The sequence below is a fragment of the Scylla paramamosain genome, chromosome 25 (assembly GCF_035594125.1).
Source record: "Scylla paramamosain isolate STU-SP2022 chromosome 25, ASM3559412v1, whole genome shotgun sequence".
Classification (NCBI taxonomy): domain Eukaryota; kingdom Metazoa; phylum Arthropoda; class Malacostraca; order Decapoda; family Portunidae; genus Scylla; species Scylla paramamosain.
This window is the reverse complement of record NC_087175.1, coordinates 15,452,974-15,475,969: the sequence shown is the minus strand read 5'-3', so window position 1 is coordinate 15,475,969 and position 22,996 is coordinate 15,452,974. Positions and strand designations below refer to the sequence as shown.

At 38.3% G+C, this 22,996-nt stretch overlaps 1 protein-coding gene across 2 annotated transcripts in view; it reads left to right on the top strand.

Annotated features, from left to right (window-relative positions):
- The first annotated feature begins 12,197 nt into the window (after window positions 1-12,197).
- Window positions 12,198-22,996, top strand: part of LOC135113448 (FAS-associated factor 1-like) — a 59,702-nt gene continuing 48,903 nt past the window's right edge. For both annotated transcript variants that reach the window (XM_064028707.1, XM_064028708.1), the window contains exon 1: window positions 12,198-12,320. The gene's annotated coding sequence lies outside the window, so the exon portion shown is untranslated. The remainder of the gene's footprint in view (window positions 12,321-22,996) is intronic.

Sequence of the window (22,996 nt, the reverse complement as noted above, 5' to 3'; positions counted from 1 at the left end):
CGGAACCATACCAAGTCTGTTCTCCAGCTAGCCAAAAACTCCTTCATTAACAGAAAGTGTCAAAACCTTTCAAGATCTAACTCCCCTCGTGACTTCTGGCATCTAGCCAAAAATATCTCCAATAACTTTGCTTCTTCTTTCCCTCCTCTGTTTCAAACAGATGGCACCACTTCTATCACATCTATTTCTAATGCTGACCTCTTCGCTCAACTTTTGCTAAAGACACTACCTTGGATGATTCTGGGCTTGTTCCTCCCTCTCCTCCACCCTCTGACTACTTCATGCCATCTATTAAAATTCTTGGCAATGATGTTTTCCATGCCCTCTCTGGCCTAAACACTCGGAAGGCTTATGGATCTGATGGGGTCCCTCCTATTGTTCTCCGAAACTGTGCCTCCATGCTTGCACCTTGCCTAATCACACTCTTTCAGCTCTGTCTGTCAACATATACCTTTCCTTCTTGCTGGAAGTTTGCCTACATTCAACCTGTTCCTAAAAAGGGTGACCATTCTAATCCCTCAAACTACCGTTCTATTGCTTTAATTTCCTGCCTATCTAAAGTTTTTTTAATCTATCCTCAACAGGAAGATTCTTAAACATCTATCACTTCACAACCTTTTATCTGATCGCCAGTATGGGTTCCGTCAAGGCCGCTCTACTGGTGATCTTCTGGCTTTCCTTACTGAGTCTTGGTCATCCTCTTTTATAAATTTTGGTGAAACTTTTGCTGTTGCCTTGGACATATCAAAAGCTTTTGATAGAGTCTGGCACAAAGCTTTGATTTCCAAACTACCCTTCTACGGTTTCTATCCTTCTTTCTGTAACTTCATCTCAAGTTTCCTTTCTGACCCTTCTAATGTTGCTGTGGTAGACGGTCACTGTTCTTCTCCTAAATCTATTAACAGTGGTGTTCCTCAGGGTTCTGTCCTGTCACCCACTCTCTTCTTATTATTCATTAATGATCTTCTTGATGATTCTTCTTGTCCTATCCACTCCTACGCTGATGATACCACCCTGCACTTTTCCCCGTCTTTTCATAGACGTCCAACCCTTCAAGAGGTAAACATTTCACGCAGGGAAGCCACAGAACGCTTGACTTCTGATCTTTCTAAAATTGCTGATTGGGGCAGAGTAAACTTGGTATTGTTCAATGCCTCAAAAAAGTCAATTCCTCCATCTATCAACTCGACACAACCTTCCAGACAACTATCGCCTCTCCTTCAATGACGCTCAACTCTCCCCCTCTTCTACACTGAACATCCTTTGTCTGTCCTTTACTTATAATCTGAACTGGAAACTTCACATCTCTAGCTTAAACAGCTTCTATGAAGTTAGACGTTCTGAGACGTCTCCGCCAGTTTTTTTCACCCCCCCCCCTGCTGCTAACTCTATACAAGGGCCTTATCCGTCCATGTATGGAGTATGCTTCACATGTCGGGGGGTGGAAGGTGCCACTCATATTGCTCTTCTAGACAGGGTGGAATCAAAAGGTTTTCGTCTCATCAACTCCTCTCCTCTAACTGGCTCTCTTCAGTCTCTCTCTCTCACCGCCGCAATGTTGCATATCTAGCTGTCTTCTTCCGCTATTTTCATGCTAACTGCTCTTCTGATCTTCCTAACTGCATGTCTCCCCTCCTCCCACGGCCTCGCTGCACAAGACTTTCTTCTTTCTCTCACTCCTATTTTGTCCACCTCTCTAACGCAAGAGTTAACCAGTATTCACAATCATTTATCCCTTTCTCTGGTAAACTCTGGTGGAACTCCCTGCCTGCTTCTGTATTTCCACCTCCCTATGACTTCAATTCCTTCAAGAGGGAGGTTTCAAGACACCTATTCATCAATTTTGGACCACTGCTTTGACCCTTTTATGGGACTGGCATTTCAGTGGGCACATTTTTTTATTGGATTTTTGTTGGCCAGTGTCCTTCCTACATAAAAAAAAAATCAACGTTAAGGATGAAAAGAAACCGGAGGAATGTTTTTAAGGTTCGAGTACGTACATGTGGTCATAAATAGAGAGATTAGTTTGATTAGACAAGGAGCGGTGCGAATATTATGTGTTTGTGTGTGTGTGTGTGTGTGTGTGTGTGTGTGTGTGTGTGTCTGTGTGTGTGTTTGTGTGGGTGTGTGGGTGTGTGTGTGTGTGTGTGTGTGTGTGTGTGTGTGTGTGTGTGTGTGTGTGTGTGTGTGTGTGTGTGTGTGTGTGTGTGTGTTTACAAGAATACAGAAGTAGGCTGGGAGTTCCACAGTTTACAAGAAAAACAGGTGAATAATTGAGAATATTTGTTGAATTTTACACTGGAAAAGTGAACAGAATAAAGTTAAAGAATTTTTGGCAGTGGTGCATATGCTTAGAAGAAAAGGAGAGCATTTAGCGCTGAAGTAGCGAAGATAAATAAATAAATAGATAAAATAAATAAATAAGTAAAATTAATAAATAAATAATGGGAATTAATCTTGGGGAGAAAAAAGAGGTAATACAAAATACTGTCGATTACACCCTCTTTTGTGTGTGTATATATATATATATATATATATATATATATATATATATATATATATATATATATATATATATATATATATATATATATATATATATATATATATATATATATATATATATTTCTCTTTTAGTATATGAATGGGAAGAAGGCTTAATATTTATATCTTAGAGATGTGTACTTTCTTTTACTTTCTTTTTCACTTCGCAGGTTTTAGTGATTAATGCTCACAAATGTATATTGTTTAGTTAATGGCTTGTGCAAAAAGGTTGTTTTTGTGTTGTTGTTTTTTTTCTCACACTAGGATGAAATGTTACTAATGGAGTTCATTTTTTTACACATCTGGCTGTATATCATTTTTTTTTCAGTTTTGTAATGCAATGAAATGGAGTAAACATTTAATTGTGTATATAAATATATTTAATTTATTACCCCTTTCTTTCCCTGACCTTCAGACAACACTAATTAGCTGCTTGTATTAAAATTACTAATGATTCATCATCTGCCTGAGAAAGACTAAGTAATTACTCATTTAATTGAATAACACCTATGGTTTACTTTACCAATGTGCTTAGTAAAAGCAGTGAACAGTACAAAGGCATTGGTCAAATATATTTGACTATCTTTGACTAAGGCCATACTCAGCTAAATGGTTCAGTTAGACATAAATTGACTGTTAATCAATGTGACTAAGATGGTTAGTAAATGCAGTGAACAGTACGAAGGCATTAGTCAAATATACTTTGACTGCATTTGTCATCTGTCTTTCCATTCATTCATCATATTCAATTCTGCCTCCAAAGCGATGGCATCCGATTCTGACCTAATTAAACTGCCTATCTTCGTGTCATCCAGAAATTTATTAACATCACTACCAATCCAAGTCACTGATATATATTAAAAACAACAATGGCCCTAATAGTGATCCCTGTGGCACCCCACTAATAATATAACCCAACTCGGATTTAGAGCCGTTTATTACAACTCTGTCGCCTGTCGCTTAGCCATGAACTTATCCAGCCTAACATCTTCCCATCTATCCCGTGTGCCCTAACCTTTCTCAGGAGCCTCTTTTTTTTTTCTTTTTTTTTATGTAGGAGGGACACTGGCAAAGGGCAACAAAAATCCAATAAAAAAAAAAAAAAAGATGCCCACTGAAATGCCAGTCCCATAAAAGAGTCAAAGCAGTAGTCAAAAAATTCTGGTGGGTTACCTTGTCAAACGCTTTACTAAAGTCCAGATATAAGATGTCATAACTATCACCATTATCTGCTGCCTCGTACACTTTATTGTAAAAACATAAGTTCGTCAGGCATGACTTTCCCTTTATGAAGAAATGCCCTAACTAATTTATCTAAATGCTCCCTGATGTTTTTCGATATTACTGAGTGCATTATTTTACCTATAACAGAAGTTAAGCTGACAGGTCTATAATTAGACGTTAAAGTTTTACCTCCTTTCTTAAAAATGGGTACTTCATTACCCGCCTCCACACTATCGATACCTCACCTCAGTCAAGAGATCTCCTAAAGACAGAAACTAGCGGTTTACTAATCTCTTTGCATTCCTTAAGTACTCTGGGATATATTTCATCTAGTCCTGGTGTCTTGAACTTTTTAGCCCTTAGTTATGATATCTGTCAGCTTCTCATTCTCTTTTGCTCTAACATCTGCTCACTATTCGGGATTTCCTGCATGTTTTTCAGAATTTTACTAATCTACTCCCCAGAAATAACCAGCTCTCCATCTACTACCTTTAATGGACGTCTGGTATCTCTATTCTTAGTCCTATATACCTGATAAAAGCCCTTGGGATCAGCCCTATGTAGCATTTTAACCTAACAGTCATCCATTTAGTCATTCTTCTGTGATCTTATTGCTTTTTAAGGGAAGTTTGCTAACTGTCCTGTATGTAATTTTATCAACGAAATACTCATACAGCTCATCTACATCTTCTCATATCGGTCCTCTCCATCGTCTCCGCTCCATCTTCTACTCGCCTCAACCTCACCTCACCCATCTCAACATGATCTGACCCTCCAACATACTCACACATATCTCCCCCTCTCTCACTCCTCCGATCCTTTCAGACACTTCTCCCCTCCTCCTGCCCTTCACCTTCACAGCTCACCTCTCCCTGCCTTATCTCTTTCAACTCCGTCCTGGACCTTACGTCCTCTTCCGTCCGTTGCCAGTCATCTCCCTGGAGATGTACCTTTTTAATCCCTCAAAATCCCTCATTTGGGGATCGATCTAGTGGAATCATAGCAACCTTGGCACTCAGACAAACTGCAGAAAAATATGTGGATCAATACCCAGAGACTGCTCACATGATTGTGAAGAACACATATGTGGATGATATGATACAATCTGTTCCCAGTGAGAAAGATGCGTCTAAGATAATCAGGGATGCAGAGTAAATATTATCTACAGGAGGGTTTGTGGTAAAACACTGGGTGGTCTCAGGAAGTGGTGTTGTTAGAGAGTGAGACCGTAAAAGTGCTAGGAATGTCGAGGGACATTAAGGATGATCATTTCTTTTACAAAGTCAAGATAAACTTTTCTCTAAAATTTAAGATGTTACACACAGAGCCCAATGTATCGCTCGGTGAACTAGAATATAAATTTCCAACAGTTCTCACAAGGCGTATGGTACTCAGCTAAATAGCATCAATATTTGATCCTTTGGGATTGATACAACCTTTCACTTTATCAGCTAAATTGCTCATGAGAGAAATTATCATAGAGTGAAAAAGGAGGATGGGATGATCCTATTAATGAAGATTACAGGATGAAATGGAAAAAAAAAAAATAAGGAATTGTATACTTTGGAAGACTTCAGGATTAGGCGGGCAATCAAACCTAGTGATGCAGTAGGGGATCCAAGCTTGATTATCTTTCCTGATGGTTCTAAGCATGCTTATGGAGCTGTTGCTGTTGATACATATATGTCGTGTTTTGACACTTTCTGGAAATTATGAAACTGTTCTCATAGCAGCTAAGAGTAAGATTACCCCAGCTAAACAAGTCACTATACCTAGGATTGAACTGTGTGCTGCTGTGTTATCATGTCGTCTACGGGAGATAATACAGCATGAATTGGACTGGCAGTTTATCACCTGGTGGACTCTGCTATAGTAAGGGATCAAATTCAAAAGGATTTCTTTAAATTTAAATCATACGTGGGAATGAGAATCGCTAAGATACAGAACAAATCAAATTCCAGCGAATGGTGGTGGATTAGGTCTGAAATTAATCCCGCTGACATTTTAACACGCCTAGTGACTATTCAACAAATGGGTGGTGACTCATTATGGCAGAAAAAACATTGAAAAAACATTGAAAAGTGGCCTGTAAAGCAAACCACTGAAACAGAATTGCCAGACTGATTGGTCAAACATTAGCATGCGAGATTGCATCGACAGTTCTGCACAATGACAAAACACCTCCTGACATGAATTTTTCAAAATGAATAGGTTTAGCAGCTACACAGAATTGCTCAGGGTCACCAGTAAGCTAATGACAGCAATAAAGGCAAAATCGTTTCCGGCAATTGCTAAAAATACCACTGGTCAAGACATGCAAGAAGCTGAAAGGCTTTGGATTAAGGAAGTACAGAAAGAATACTCAAGGGACTGGTCTAAGATGCTTGGAAAACTAGGGCCTGCAATTGACAAAGATGTTATAATCACGGTAGTGAACAGAATGAGATCATGGCTAAGGAAGAACTGGGATAATGATACATATATGCTCTTGTCACCCAGGCACAGGTTTACACACTCTTATGCATCTCATTTACATCAAATTGATCATGCTGGAGTAGATACAACTATTGTTAAATTACAAAGGAAACTTTGGGTACCTGGTGTATGTAGGACTGTGAAATCAGTGAAGTATAATTGTGTTACTTGTAAAAGACTGTCACCCAAGTGTGAAGGTCAGAAAATGAGTGAGTTATTAGAGGAAACCATTTACCACACGGCTTGTGATATATTTGGTCCTTTCAGAATTCGTGATACAGTTAAGCGTAGATCCTTTGGCAAGGCTTATAATAATATTCAATTGTTTGTCCACCAGAAGTGTTTACTTAAACTTACTGAAGGGTTATGACACAGAGCTTTCTGATGGTTTTCAGATGATTCGTGTCCATAAGGGACTACCCCTGCAGTATGTATTCAGATAGAGGTCCTCAGTTTGTGTCAGCTGAGGAGATCAAACAAATGTTTGGTGAATTGGATCCAAGCAATAACCGGAATTTTGATAGAGACAAAGTTATGTAGTGGGTATTCAGTAAATCATCAGACGCCCCTTGGCAGAACGGCATAAGTGAAGATTTGATCAAGAGTGTAAAGAGAGCTTTGAATGTGTCGATAGGGGAAAACAAGTTATCATTTGCTGGATTACAGACTCTGTTGTTTGAGGTAACCAACCTACTTAATGAGCGTCCAATAGGACTTAAACCAGGATCCGATGTGAACGGTGGAAGTTATCTGTCCAAATGAACTTCTATTAGGTCGAGCATCTAACCATGCTCTAGTAGGTGTGTGGTTAGAAGGGGATACTAACAAAAGAATGAATTTCCTAATTATTATTGTAACAGCATTTTGGAGGAAGTGGCAACGGGACTTCTTCCCTAGTCTTGTAGTACAGTAAAAATGGCATACTGCTAAAAGTATGTGATTTGGTGTTGGTACAAGACAGCAATGCTGTAATAGGAGTTTCGAAGTTGGCACAGGTTGATGCAACTCAGACTGGGCGTGATGGGCTGGTAAGAGATGTAATTGTTAGATACGAGAATCAGCAGTCAGGATCAAAGTATGAAGGTACAAGTGAAGTAAAGGTTAGAACATTTGTTCATCGTTTAGCTGTCATCCTACCTGTAGAGGATCAGTGATACAAGCATTGTGGGGTGGGAAGCGTATCATCACTGTGATGATAGTTAAAGGGAGAGGTGATTACCTTTTGTTTTTAACATCACATCTTTATTGTGTAGCTTTTTTTGGTGTCTATTGTATGTATTATCTGTTAATTTATTTGTATATCTATTTTTATACATGTTCTTGGTGGTATACTATATAATCCATATGTACAATGATAGTTAGTTGCGGTTTATCACGCGTGCCGCTGCGCATTTGTCTTGTTGGTTGGAGGGAAAGGTGGCCACGCGGAGCTGGACTAGCAGGCCAGGCTGCTGTTCGGCTGGTTTGAGTACTGGGCAGGCGTGACGAGGGAAAATGTAGGTAATTTATCTGATTGTTGGAGTAAGGGTTATACGATATGTTCTTTAGTGTCATATTATTACTTTTATACATGTACATGCTAGCATAGGAAACTGTATTGTGTTGTCAGGACCATATACACATGATTTGTGGAGGATAGTGCGCATTGCCCTTGTGTTATTTAGTGTCAATGATTTTTTTTTTTATCCATGTAGGTATAAGTTAGTATAGTGAACTGTATCATGTTGGCAGGACCTACAGGTGATTGACTGGTGGAGGGTAGTGAACATGGTCCTTATCGTTTCTCACTAAACTCTCGGAGGTTATAACGTGAGTGATATGTTTGGATTTATTGAATCCTTATTAAAATTGTGTGAAATATGTGACTCTAATATTACAAGATTCAAGTTTGATGTTGAGGGTCCTTTTTTTTATATCTTAGTTTATGCTTTGACTTGGAATGCATATTGACTGTAATGAAATAAATGACAAAACAACGACACCACAAGTTTAGTGTGAACCAACCCTACAATATTATTTTCTTTAATTTCCTGTAAAAAGAGAAAACAGGACAGCTATGAAGAAACGTCTGAATTCTCTGGACTTTCTTTTTTTTTATTTTCAGTGTATAAATTAATAAAGTATTATTCTTACACAAAATATTTCTTCATTGTCAGATTGTTTCCAGATTACTTTATTGTACACAACACCATTTGTGTTCATTCAGCATTTTCTTTTTTTTTTCCGACTAAGCTGCATGGGCCTCGTGCTTTTTTTTTTTTTTTTTATGCAACTAAAGCCTGAGTTCTAGGGCACACCCGTCTCAATGCAAGACACACATCAGATTTGACCGCCAGATTGTTTTTGCTTTGTTTTGAATTAAACTGCATCAACAGGGAGAACCCAACCTTGTATAAGTAAGTGGTGGCGAATGGTAATAAAACCTTTAATGCAATCTCTTCTAATTTCGGGAAAATCCGGATCTGCTTTACCCAAAATTGTCTCAACCGCAAAGTTTCAAAAACAGTTTTCAACCCCCTTCGTTGACTTTTAAGTCAACCAGTTATTCACTCCCTATTCACAGTTGCCAGTTAGTCATACTCACCATTCAGTGCATGAAATTATTAACTTAATATTTTCCAGGATGCCTTTTTTTTGGATATCCTCAAGAACCAATATCGATACCTCTTGGGGGTATTAAGGCACTACATTAAAAACATCTGGGCTTTAGGTTGCACGCTACTTCAGAGATAAAGGGAATTGTTGCTCGATCATTTATTATGTTTACTTTTTTTTCACACGTACAGAACGTGTAACTCAAAGCTTAGTGACGTAGACTTTCTACAAAGATGATAAAGTGTTCTTACAAATTTAGCATTTTCCATCACCAGGTTGCTATGTATTTAAATAGTTAAATGTCATATATATATATATATATATATATATATATATATATATATATATATATATATATATATATATATATATATATATATATATATATATATATATATATATACATACGCTTTTCAAAAAGTATATCGGCGATATTTGTGTACACTTGCGAAAAACACGAACACTGTGTGCCAAATATAATATAATTACTACTACTACTACTGCTACTACTACCACCACTACTACTACTACTACTACTACTACCGCTGCTGCTGCTGCTGCTGCTGCTGCTACTACTACTTCTAATTTTGTACCAGTGTAATATAATTGCTACTACTACAACTACAACAACAACAACTACTATTACTACTACTACTACTACTACTACTACTACTACTACTACTACTACTACTACTACTACTACTACTACTACTACTAATAATAATAATAATAATAATACTTTTACTACCTGTATCCCAGAGGAATATCACATCTTTCACGTGACAGCTCTAACCTCACTTCACCCTCGTCAAGTGTCTTTGTCCCTTGAGAAAACACTTCTACATTTTTTTCCCCTTTCCTAACCGATGCACTCATGCGGTTTTGACGTCCGCCGCTTTTAATCCCCCACGTGGATCTATGCTTAGTAGCAAATAAATACCGACTGACCTCTTCATCGAGAAAGCAATTTAAGGCTAGACTCTGAGGATCATCTACCTCGTCAATAAACAAATAATTTACCAGATGTGATTCCATCGCCCTTACCACCACAAAGGACTCTCAAGACAGCACACTACACTGGTACAATTGTACTACAATTATATGCAACATTTCATAACTTCCCCTAAAATTTATTCCAACACCCGCTTGTGGTTCAAGCACCTTTAGTTATGAAACACTGATCTAACCAATTAAAATGTTCTTTCTTGAACAAGAGAATAATTATGACGATGAATGCATAAACATACGAGTATAAAGATAACGCAAGCGTGACAAGGTGAGGAAAGTCCCATCCAGTTAAAACAGCCGTAAACCAGAGGAACAATTTTGAATTAATTTTAAACAATATTCAGTAATCCACGTGGTGTATGTAAATCTCTGAGTTGTCTCCATTATCGATATCCTTCATAAATTTTTAGTTTGAACAGTCTTTTAACGACTTGTTTTTGGACTGTACAGGTCATGAACTTGTTTCTGTGTGAGCTCAGGAAATGCGTCAACTCCATGTCACAACACTAATTTTGTCATTCTACTATTCAAGTACTGAAGTAACATTCCTGCTATACTTTTGTATGCTTTGCGTTGGATTTCCAGCATAACCTTTATATTTTCCTCTTACAACATATCTGTCGATAAAAGAGTGTAATTTCAACTGAAATTGTGACAGGAAGTCGTCACGGTTGAGCAAGAGATAGGCACATACGAGTATACTCACCACCACTGCCAAACGTATCTAGTAAATCTGTCAGCAGTAGAAGTAGTAATAATAGTACTACTAACACACCCAGCAACAACATTATTATTATTATTATTATTAATGTTACTATTATTATTATTATTAGTAGTGGTAGTAGTAGTAAGGGTAGTAGTAGTTGTAGTAGTAAGGGTAGCAGCAGCGGCAGCAGTAGTAGTTAAAAAAATGCATTAGCTTAGGATATTTCCAACATTGTTGATACCAACCCCTGCCGTGATAACTTCGTAGAGCCCCCTTTTCCTCGAGTTGAACTGGGAGAAAAGTTTTGCGTTTCTTACTTGTTGCGTCATAGAAGTATTCTCTCTCTCTCTCTCTCTCTCTCTCTCTCTCTCTCTCTCTCTCTCTCTCTCTCTCTCTCTCTTACAACAAATCAATGAAGGATTGCCCGGGTGCTAAAAAAGAAGAAAAAAAAACAGTAAATATTGCGTAAAGTGGCTCCAGTATATTAAAAGAATTCACAATACGGAGTGTGACTGATTGGCCAGAGGGCAGGCTGTGTCTGTCACTTACTAAGAGAGTGGAAGACACCAACAAATGCCCCAAAACTAAACAACGACATGAAGTGTCGTAAGTGAATGAATAAATAAATTATAAATAATAATACATGTAGTAATCATTGCAATAGTAATAATCATAATATGTATAGAAAAAGAAAATGAATTCATACATGTACATACTATCATAATATATATATATATATATATATATATATATATATATATATATATATATATATATATATATATATATATATATATATATATATATATATATATATATATATATATATATATATATATAATGAATAAATAAATTATAAATAATAATACATGTAGTAATCATTGCAATAGTAATAATCATAATATGTATAGAAAAAGAAAATGAATTCATACATGTACATACTATCATAATATATATATATATATATATATATATATATATATATATATATATATATATATATATATATATATATATATATATATATATATATATATATATATATATATATATATATATATATATATATATATATATATAATACTAGTTGTTCAAATGTAGGTATGCAAGGCACACCCTCCTACTCTAGTCGCATTCTGTATGTTTCATGATTACATACATATAGGCTGTGGTGGGACATGTCGGGGTTGCCGGCTTTGTGAGTTACACAAGATGAAGATAATGAGATGATCAGCAATTGGATACTCACAATACTAGAGTTAATGTGAACGTTGACGTTTGATGACTCAACTTCCTGTGAGTACCGCTCGTAAAAACTTTTTTTTTTTAAGATATGGTGTTTCCCGGATGGGAGAGAGAGAGAGAGAGAGAGAGAGAGAGAGAGAGAGAGAGAGAGAGAGAGAGAGAGAGAGAGAGAGAGAGAGAGATGTATGATAACTTTATGAGTGAAGTAATAATATTAAATTTCATCATTCTAAAATAGAAAAAAAAAAAACCTATCCAATAAACAGGGAAACAATGTTCATAATTATTCAGAATATAAAAAAAAAATGGTGATGATATATCGATTTCTGTAAATGCTATTATACGTCTGGCAGGCCTTTATCAGAGACAAACTGCTTTTCAAGCCCTTTACCAGATCCGACGTTCATCGCGAGAAGACGAGTGTTAAATTTCTTTCTTTTCTTTTTTTTTTTCTTATTTTTAAGAAAGAAAGATATAAAACCTTTACCAATTCCTTCACGCAAATAAGTGTTTGTTTCCACAAGTAAGTATATGTTATTTTGATATTATCTACTTTCTTTTTAATTATCAGAGTATTTGGTAGAGAATGTCAATATTTTTCTAATCTAGCTCTACAGCGTAGCGATGACTACATTGTGTTACGACTGCACTGCCATAAAATACACATTGATTTTAAAAGAGCTTAACGTAGTTATTTTCAAGAGCAGCTTGTCCAAGCTTATGTAGAGGATTTTCATGCGTCATGTAATTCATCTTTTGATACAATAACTCCAGATTAACAATCCAGATTAAAACCCTTTGATGACACATGAGCACTCCGGTAATTATGACTCAGGAACAAGTAAACTCCAGAGATACAACTACTTGAACTTCTAATTAGATACTAAATGAGTAATATTATACCATAACATCCCTTTACATAAACAATTATTTTTAATTACACCTTTTTCCCCTTTGGCTGTTATTTGGTACATCTTTCCTTAAGTACTGATTACTCTGAAACATCTTTATATGTTTTACAGCCACGTCCCTTCTTTAAATCGGGTAGAAATTGTAAAATCTAATGTTTTTCATATCCTTCTTTCTTTTACATGCTTATAAAGGTTCCATGCATTACTTCTGGCGTTGTTCATTGTTTCATGTCGCAGTGAAAGGGTTAAGCCTGAGATTTACACCATGTCCCACCACCACATCACTTCACATCATTCTAGGACCTTCAATACACATTTGATATTAAAAATGATTTGCATACCTCCCTAAGCACCTTTATACATATTACAATAAAAAAAAACACAGCCCTTTCCTTACCTAACTTACCTTTATCTGTAGAATCAGAAAAAAAAAAGTATAAAGACACTGAAGATAAATCTATGAACTGACATGTGAAACAAAATAATGAAATGGTATATCCTTGAAGTGACATGTTTAATACTAATCCTGGTTTATATAATACTGAACATAATTATTATTATTTGTTTTCATTTCATTCGTATACATAAAAATACAGGGTAAATGCACAAGTTGTCCTTGAAACACTAAAGAAGATGAGCAATGCAATAAATAAATGGTAAATAAAGTAAATGCCAGGGATAGCCAAAAAGCATAACAATAGTCACTGCGAGTAAATGTGGGACATCTTGAAAAAATAAATAACAAAATAAAATAAAAATTATGTAATCGGTTAGATAAGCACTGTAATAAAAAAAAAAATCCTTTGAAGTACACACTTTAATCATGTCTTTGAACGATTATGTGCATCATGAGATTCACGACTACTTCCGTCATTACCTTATATATATATATATATATATATATATATATATATATATATATATATATATATATATATATATATATATATATATATATATATATATATATATATTCTGACAGAATGCCCACCACTGTTTCCGATGTGATTCTTACCGCCCCTTGTTCCGATGATGTATTTGCCACTCCTGTATTGATGATGATTCTTGGTAGCAGCTTGATATTGTTGGTAGGGTGGAGGTTGTGAGCAGTGGTTTGATATCGTTGATTTGTGCGGGTAAAAGACACAGATTTTAGGAACCGGACAGGTGGACAGGATGTAAACGCGTGATACTGAGATGTAATTTATTCCAGACGTGACGATACTGATGTGCTTTATCTCTGAACTCTCTGTGAAGTGATCGTGAATTGATCGTGGATAAGGGTGAGAAAAACAAGAAAGTCTTGTGCAGCAAGGACGCGGGAGGAGGGAAGGCATGCGGTTAGCAAGATCAGAAGAGCAGTTAGCATGAAAATATCGGTAGAAGACAACTAGCGATGCAACACTGCGGCGATGAGAGAGAGGCTGAAGACAGTCAGTTAGAAGAGTTGATAAAATGAAAAGCTTTTGATTCCATGATTGAAAATACTGGTTAATTTTTGCGCTAGAGAGGTGGACAGAATAAGGGTGAGAAAAACAAGAAAGTCTTGTGCAGCAAGGACGCGGGAGGAGGGAAGGCATGCGGTTAGCAAGATCAGAAGAGCAGTTAGCATGAAAATATCGATAGAAGACAACTAGCGATGCAACACTGCGGCGATGAGAGAGAGGCTGAAGACAGTCAGAGAAGAGGAGTTCATGAAATGATAAGCTTTTGATTCCACCCTGTCTAGAAGAGCACCCTCCCCCCTAGACATGTGAAGCATACTCCATACATGAACGGATAAGGCCCTTGTACAAAGTTAGCAGCTGGGGGGATGAGAAAAAATGGCGGAGACGTCTCAGAACACCTAACTTCATAGAAGCTGTTTTAGCTAGAGATGAGATGTGAAGTTTCCAGTTCAGATTGTAAATAAAGGACAGACTGAGGATGTTCAGTGTAGAAGAGGGGGACAGTTGAGTGTCATTGAAGAAGAGAGGATAGTTGTCTGGAAGGTTGTGTTGAGTTGATAGATGGAGGAATTGAGTTTTTGAGGCATTGAACAATACCAAGTTTGCTCTGCCCCAATCAGAAATTTTTAAAAAGATCAGAAGTTAAGCGTTCTGTGGCTTCCTGTGTGAAATGTTTACTTCCTGAAGGATTGGGCGTCTATGAAAAGACGTGGAAAAGTGGAGGGTGGTATCATCAGCGTAGGAGTGGATAGGACAAGAAGTTTGGTTTAGAAGATCATTAATGAATAAGTAGAAGAGAGTGGGTGACAGGACAGAACCCTGAGGAACACCACTGTTAATAGATTTAGGAGAAGAACAATGACCGTCTACCACAGCAACAATATAACGATCAGAAAGGAAACTTGAGATGAAGTTACAGAAAGAAGGATACAAGCCATGGGAGGGTAGTTTGGAAATCAAAGCTTTGTGCCAGACTCTATCAAAAAGCTTTTGATATGTCCAAGGCAATAGCAAAAGTTCCACCAAAATCTCTAAAAGAGGACGACCAAGACTCAGTAAGGAAAGCCAGATCATCAGTAGAGCGGCCTTGACGGAACCCATACTGGCGATCAGATAGAAGGTTGTGAAGTGATAGATGTTTAAGAATCTTCCTGTTGAGGATAGATTCAAAAACTTTAGATAGGCAGGAAATTACAACAATATGACGGTAGTTTGAGGGATTAGAATGGTGACCCTTTTTAGGAATAGGCTGAATGTAGGCAAACTTCCAGCAAGAAGGAAAGGTAGATGTTGACAGACAGAGCTGAAAGAGTTTTACTAGGCAAGGTGCAAGCATGGAGGCACAGTTTCGGAGAACAATAGGAGCGACCCCATCAGATCCAAAAGCCCTCCGAGGGTTTAGGCCAGCGCGGGCATGGAAAACATCATTGCCAAGAATTTTAATAGGTGGCATGAAGTAGTCAGAGGGTGGAGGAGAGGGAGGAACAAGCCCAAGGTAGAATTTTTAGCAAAGGTTTGAGCGAAGAGTTCAGCTTTAGAAATAGATGTGATAGCAGTGGTGCCATCTGGTTGAAACAGAGGAGGGAAAAAAGAAGAAGCAAAGTTATTGGAGTTATTTTTGGCTAGATGCCAGAAGTCACGAGGGGAGTTAGATCTTGAAAGTTTTTCACACTTTCTGTTAATGAAGGAGTTTTTGGCTAGTTGGAGAATAGACTTGGCATGGTTCCGGGCAAAAATATAAAGTGTATGAGATTCTGGTGATGGAAGGTTTAAATACCTTTTGTGGACCACCTCTCTATCATGTATAGCACGAGAACAAGCTGTGTTATAGCAAGGGTTGGGAGGTTTAGGCTGCTGTTTTTTAGGTCGCTGTTTTTAGGGGCTGTTAATGACAATTTTGTCGCATGTTGCATAACCATGACTTTCCACAACTTTCCCATTTATCCCATGGTCACTATCCTTGTTCAAAAACCTCTGGTATTTATTAAAACCGAATTATTACTTTGCAACTATCCTTATAATTTACTGCACTTTGCAACTATCCCCATAATTTACTGCCTCGTAGACTTTAGCATAAAAAAGATAAAATAAAAAGAAAGTGTCTTGACACCCTCCCTCAACTTTTTCTTCATTAACTTTTGCAACCTTCGCGGTCTAAGATCTAATTTTCAATCTGTAGAGCACCACCTCTCCTCTTCTAAACCTCATCTTCTTTTCCTCACTGAAACTCAGGTGTCTGAGGCAACTGACAGTATCCCCTTTTCTGTTCCCTCCTACTTTCTCTATCCTCATTTTCGATCCAAAGCTGGATGTTGCGTTTATGTGCGCAATGACTTAAACTGCTCTTGTGCCCACGCTCTTGAATCTTCCGAGTTTTCCACCATCTGGCTACGACTACAGAGTCACTCTCAAAACTAAATTTATCTGTGCTGTATACCTCTCACCTAACTCCTCTGACTATAAGAAATTCTTTGACTACTTAACTTCCAAAGTAGAGCACATTTGACCCTCTTCTCTTTTGCAGAGATCTCCATTCTTGGAGACTTCAATATTCACCACCAGCTTTGGCTTTCCTCTCCCTTCACTGACCATCCTGGTGAACTAGCCTTCAACTTTGCTATCCTCCACGACCTAGAGCAATTGGTGCAACACCCTACTCGTATTCCTGACCGTCTTGGAGATACGCCCAACATTCTTGACCTTTTCCTGACCTCTAATCCTTCTGCTTATGCTGTCACCCCTTCTTCTCCGTTGGGCTCCTCCGATCACAATCTCATATCATTATCTTGTCCTATTACTCCAATCCCTCCTCAGGATCCCCCTAAGCGAAGGTGTCTCTGGCGTTTTGCCTCTGCTAGTTGGGGGGACCTGATGAGGAATTTTGCTGATTTTCCTTGGAATGACTACTGCTTCCGTGTCAGAGACCCGTCTTTGTGTGCTGACCGCATAACAGAGGTGATAGTGTCTGGCATGGAGGCGTACATTCCTCACTCTTTTTCTCGACCTAAACTTCCAAACCTTGGTTTAACACAGCTTGTTCTCGTGCTATACATGATAGAGAGGAGGCCCACGAAAGGTGCTTAAGCCTTCCATCACCAGAATCTCATGCACTTTATATTTCTGCCCGGAACCATGCCAAATCTGTTCTCCAACTAGCCAAAAACTCCATCATTAATAGAAAGTGTCAAAATCTTTCAAGATCTAACTCCCCTCGTGACTTCTGGCATCTAGCCAAAAATATCTCCAATAACTTTCCTTCTTCTTCTTTTCCTCCTTTATTTCAACCAGATGGCACTACTGCTATCACATCTATTTCTAAAGCTGAACTCTTCGCTCAAACCTTTGCTAAAAACTCTTCCTTGGACGATTCTGGGCTTGTTCCTCCCTCCCCTCCACCCTCTGACTACTTTATGCTAACTATTAAAATTCTTGGCAATGATGTTTTCCATGCCCTTGCTGGCCTAAACCCTCGGAAGGCTTATGGACCTGATGGGGTCCTTCAGATTGTTCTCAGAAACTGTACATCCGTGTTTACATCTTGCCTAGTCAGACTCTTCCAATTCTGTCTATCAGCATCTACCTTTCATTACTGGAAGTTTGCCTACATTCAACCTGTTCCTTAAAAAGGGTGACCGTTCTAATCCCCCAGACTACTATCCTATTGCTTTAAATTCTTGCTTCTCTAAAGTTTTTTAATCTATCCTAAACAGGAAGATTTTCAAACATTTATCATTTCATAGTATATCTGATCGCCAGTATGGGCTCCGTTCAGGTTGTTGTACTGTTGATCTTCTGGCTATCCTTACTGAACTTTGGTCATCATCCTTTAGGGATTTTGGTGAAACTTTTGTTGTTGCCTTAGACATATCAAAAGCTTTTTGATCAAGTAAGGCGCAAAGATTTGATTTCTAAACTACCGTCCTACCGCTTCTATCCTTCTCTCTCTGTAACTACATCTCAAGTTTCCTTTCTGACCGTTCTATTGCTGCTGTGATAGACGGTCACTGTTGTTCTCCTAAATCTATTAACTGAGGTGTTTCTCAGGGTTCTTTTCTGCCACCCACTCTCTCCCTATTGCTCATTAATAATCTTCTAAACCAAATATTTTGTCCTGTCTACTTCTACAGTGATGATACTACTCTGCACTTTTCCACGTCCTTTCGTAGACATCCAACTTCTTCAGGAAGTAAATATGCAGGGAATCCACAGAACGCCTAACTTCTGATCTCTCTAAAATTTCTGATTGGGACAGAGCAAACTTAGTATTGTTTAATGCATCTAAAACTCAATTCCTTAATTTATCAGCTCAACACAACCTTCCAGACAAATATCCCTTCTTCTTTAGTGACGCTCAGCTGTCCATCTCTCCTACACTGAAAATCCTCAGTCTGTCCCTTACTTATAATCTAAAGTGAAAACTTCACATTTCATCTCTACGTAAAACAGCTTCTATGAAGTTAGGCATTCTGAGTCGTCTCCGCCAGTTTTTGTGAACCTTTACAAGGGCCTCCAACTCTGTTTCATGACACTTGCTCTCCATCATCTATTTGGCAGTCTTTTGGTAACTGGCATTTAAGTGGGATTTTTTTCTTTTATTTCCTTATAATGTTGTCGCCCTTGGCCACTAACCCTTCTGCATAAACAGAAAAAAAATATTACTTGATTTAAAGATATTCAATGAGATTTTAGGATTAATTCCATCAATATTATTTATATTTGTTACAAATTCATGCAAAACTTCCATAACAGTTGCATTATGCCACGATGTACCTCTTCAAACACTCAGTTTTCAATAATTAATGCAATTTTCTTGCAGAAAATACCATGTCAGTTCTATATGTAATGTAATTAATATTCAAGAAGGAAAACAGCCATGATGTCAGCATCACATCGATTCACGTAATCAATATTCTGTAATTAAGTTAATCCTTGTTTCAGAGGAGGAGCCAGTAGACACCTGCCAAAACGATAATTACTCCCAGTGAGGTCTAAAGCACTGGATCACGGGGTGCAGTAAACTTTCCCAGCTCTGACCTCACTGAACGTTTTTCTTTGTGTCTTACAACACAAGGGGATAGTCACAGCCTGCCCTCTAAAGACAACACTCTTGCTTCACACAAAATTACCTGCACCTAGCTACGCACACACTATTCACTCAAAACTCAAAGTCAATATGGCGACTCCTACACCAGCCACTGAGTCCCCTTCCGAGGAGGGGACCACAAATGTTTTCTAGGTCGGACTGCTCTTCTCGTATTGACCGTAGGTAACTTGACACCCACCTCAACTTTTTATTCGTTAACTGCAACATTCGCTGTCTTAGATCTAATTTTCAGTTTGTAGAACACCACCTTTCGTCTACTAAACCTTATCTTCTTTTCCTCACTGAAACACAGGTGTCTCAGAGAACTGACAGTAGCCCCTTTTCTATTCCCTCCCACTTTCTATATCCTCATCTTCAATCCAAAGCTGGATGTTGCGTCTATGTGCGGAACGATTTATCCTGCTCTCTTGCCCACACTCTTGAATCTTCCGAGTTTTCCACCATCTGGCTACGACTTCAGAGTCACTTTCAATCTGAATTTATTTGGACTGTATACCTCTCACCTAACTCAGAGCTCTAACTATAAGAAATTATTTGACTACTTAACTTCCAAAGTGGAGCACATTCTAACTATGTTCCCTTTTGCGTAGATCTCCATTCTTAGAAACTGCAATATTCACCACCAGCTTTGGCTTTCCTCTCCCTTCACTTACCATACTGGTGAACTAGCCTTTAACTTTGCTATCCTCCACGACCTAGAGCAACTGGTGCAACACCCTAATCGTATTCCTGACCTTCTAGGAGATGCACCCAACATTTTTTACCTTTTCCTAACCTCTAATCCTTCTGCTTATGCTGTTACTCTATCTTCTCCATTGGGCTCCTTCGATCACAATCTCATATTTATATCTTGTTTTATCGTTCCAGTCCCACTGAGGGTCCCCTAAAGCGTAGGTGCCTCTGGCGTTTATCCTCTGCTAACTGGGGGGACCTGAGGAGGTATTAAATTGATTTTCTTTGGAATGATTACTGCTTCCATGTCAGAGATCCGTCTCTGTATGCTAAATGCATAACAGAGGTGATAGCGTCTGGTAAGGAGGCGTTTATTCCTCACTCTTTCTCTCGATCTACACTTTCCAAACCTCGGTTTAACACAGCTTGTTCTCGTGCTATACATGATAGAGAGGTGGCCTTCCATCACCTGAATCTCATGCGCTTTATATTTCTCTCCGGAATCATGCCAAGTCTATTCTCCAACTAGCCAAAAATTCCTTCATTAATAGAAAGTGTCGAAATCTTTCAAGATCTAACTCCCCTCAAGACTTCTGACACCTAGCCAAAAAAATTATCCAATAACTCTGCTTCTTCATTTTTCCCTTCTTCATTTCAACCTGATGGCACCAATGGCATCTCATCTATTTCTAAAGCTGAACTCTTCGCTTAAACATTTGGTAAAAACTCTACCTTGGATGATTCAGGGCTTGTTTATCCCTCTCCTCCATCCTCTGACTTCTTTATGGTACCCAATAAGATCCTTCACACTTATGTTTTCCATCCCCTCGCTGGCCTAAATCCTTGGGGGACTTCTGGAATTGATGGGGTCCCTCCCATTGTTGTCCGAAATTGTTCTTCCATGCTTGCACCTTGCCAAGTCAAACTCATTCAACACTGTCAATTAACATCTATCTTTCCTTCTTACTGGAAGTTTGCCTACATTCACCCTGTTCCTTAAAAAAAGGTGACCGTTCTAATTCCTCAAACTACCATCTTATTGGTTTAATTTCCTGCCTCAACTCAAGTCTTCTATCTGTCAGCTCGACACAGTCTTCTAGACAACTATCTTCTCTTCTTCAGTGACACTCAAATTTCCTTCTCTTCTACACTGGACATCCTCAGTCTGTCCTTTAAATATAATCTAAACTGGAGACTTCATTTTCATCTTTAGCAAAAACAGTTTCTATGGAGATAAGCATTCTGAGCTGTCTCTGCCGGCTTTTCTCACACCACCCCTCACCCAGCTGCTATCTCTGTAGAAGGGCCTTATCTGTCCATGTATGGAGTATGCCTGACATGTATGGTGGGGTTCCACTCGTACCGCTCTTGTATACAGGGTGGAATCAAAATCTTTTCGTCTTATGAACTCCTCTCCTCTAACTGACTGTATTCAGCCTTTTTTCATCGCCATAATGTTCCACCTCTTGCTATCTTCTAACGCTATGTTCATGCTAACTGCTCTTCTGATCTTGCTAACTGCATACTTCCTCTCCTCCCGCTGCCTCGCTGCTTAAGACTTTCTTCTTTCTCTCACCCCTATTCTGTACATTTCTTTATGCAAGAGTTAACCAGTATTCTCAGTCATTCATCCCTTTCTCTGGTAAGCTCTGAACTCCCTGCCTGCTTTTTTTTTTCTGTCTTTATGACTTGATCTCTTTCAAGAGGGAGGTTTCAAGACATTTATCCTCCATTATTTGGCTTTTCTATCTGGAAATCTCTCTAGGACTTTGCATTGAGTGGACATTTTCTTTATATGATTTTTTTGTTGCTCTTGGCCAGTGGCCTTCTTGTATAAAAAAAAAAGAAAAAAAATACCATAAATATTCTATCTATATGTACATCCTGCCGCCGATGAAAGTGGTGAGCATGATAAACAAACCATTGTTTCATATTGCGGGGAAAGTGTCCAGCTGAGCTGAAACAGAGGGCACAGTATAATTAAATGTGGCAACATCTGCTAGCAGTCTGAAAATCTGTGAATTGTCGCACCCCCTGCGTGTCATCAATCTGTTGACTCTTGACCCCCTTAAGGAGTACTCACATTTACGCCGCTCGCCCAGAAATTGTACCAGATTTTTTTAGCACATTTCGTGACGACATAATGTTTTAAGTATTAATGGCACATAAGCCTCAAGTATCATAAACCAATAGAGTCCTCACTGACTCCCTCCAGAAAGGTGGCTGTGGATTTAAAGTGATTTCTAGGGAGACAGGACTGCCACAAAGAACAGTGTACTGTGTGTGGCGTTGGTACAATACATCTTCTAAGTAACATGTAACAATGAATATCTTTCATTTATTCCTCTTCCTTCTCTTCATAAGATCCTTGAATTTTACAATGCATTAGTTTTCCAACTTCCACTTCTATTAAGTGATTCCATCCATCTTGCCTGCTTGCGCCCATCTGCAAATTCTGGTCTGTGTCTGTTCATGAATTATCCCTCTGCCACGCTACTTATATTTCGTGTTATTATTTTTATTTATTTATTTTTACAGCATTGTAAATTTCCATTATTCGCGTTACCTATTCATGCATATGACTTGCCCACAGACGCGTCAGGGCATAGGGGCGTGGATTTGAGAGGGGAAGCCCAGTTTTCCTTTCTCCTACTCCCACGCTGCTTTCGCCCAGGTGGTTTATGGACTTCTTCTTATGGTGTCCTGTGTCCGTATCTGTTTAAGTCTCCGATGTAATTTTCTAGGGCCTTATTGTCCTTGACCTGTGTTTATAAGGTTTATGTTGTATTAATGACCTCATTTCTTCTCTTTGTTTCATACGTTTTCAGCTTTTTTTCCTATTCTTCTTCCCTACATTTTTTTTTATGTATATGTGTGTGTGTGTGTGTGTGTGTGTGTGTGTGTGTGTGTGTGTGTGTGTGTGTGTGTGTGTGTGTGTGTGTGTGTGTGTGTGTGTATGTGTGTGTGTGTGTGTGTTCCGGCTTTACATAATGTAGTACTTAGTTCAGGGTCACCATAGATCACATTCAGACAAGCTTTGACAGGATAAACGAATGGACAGATA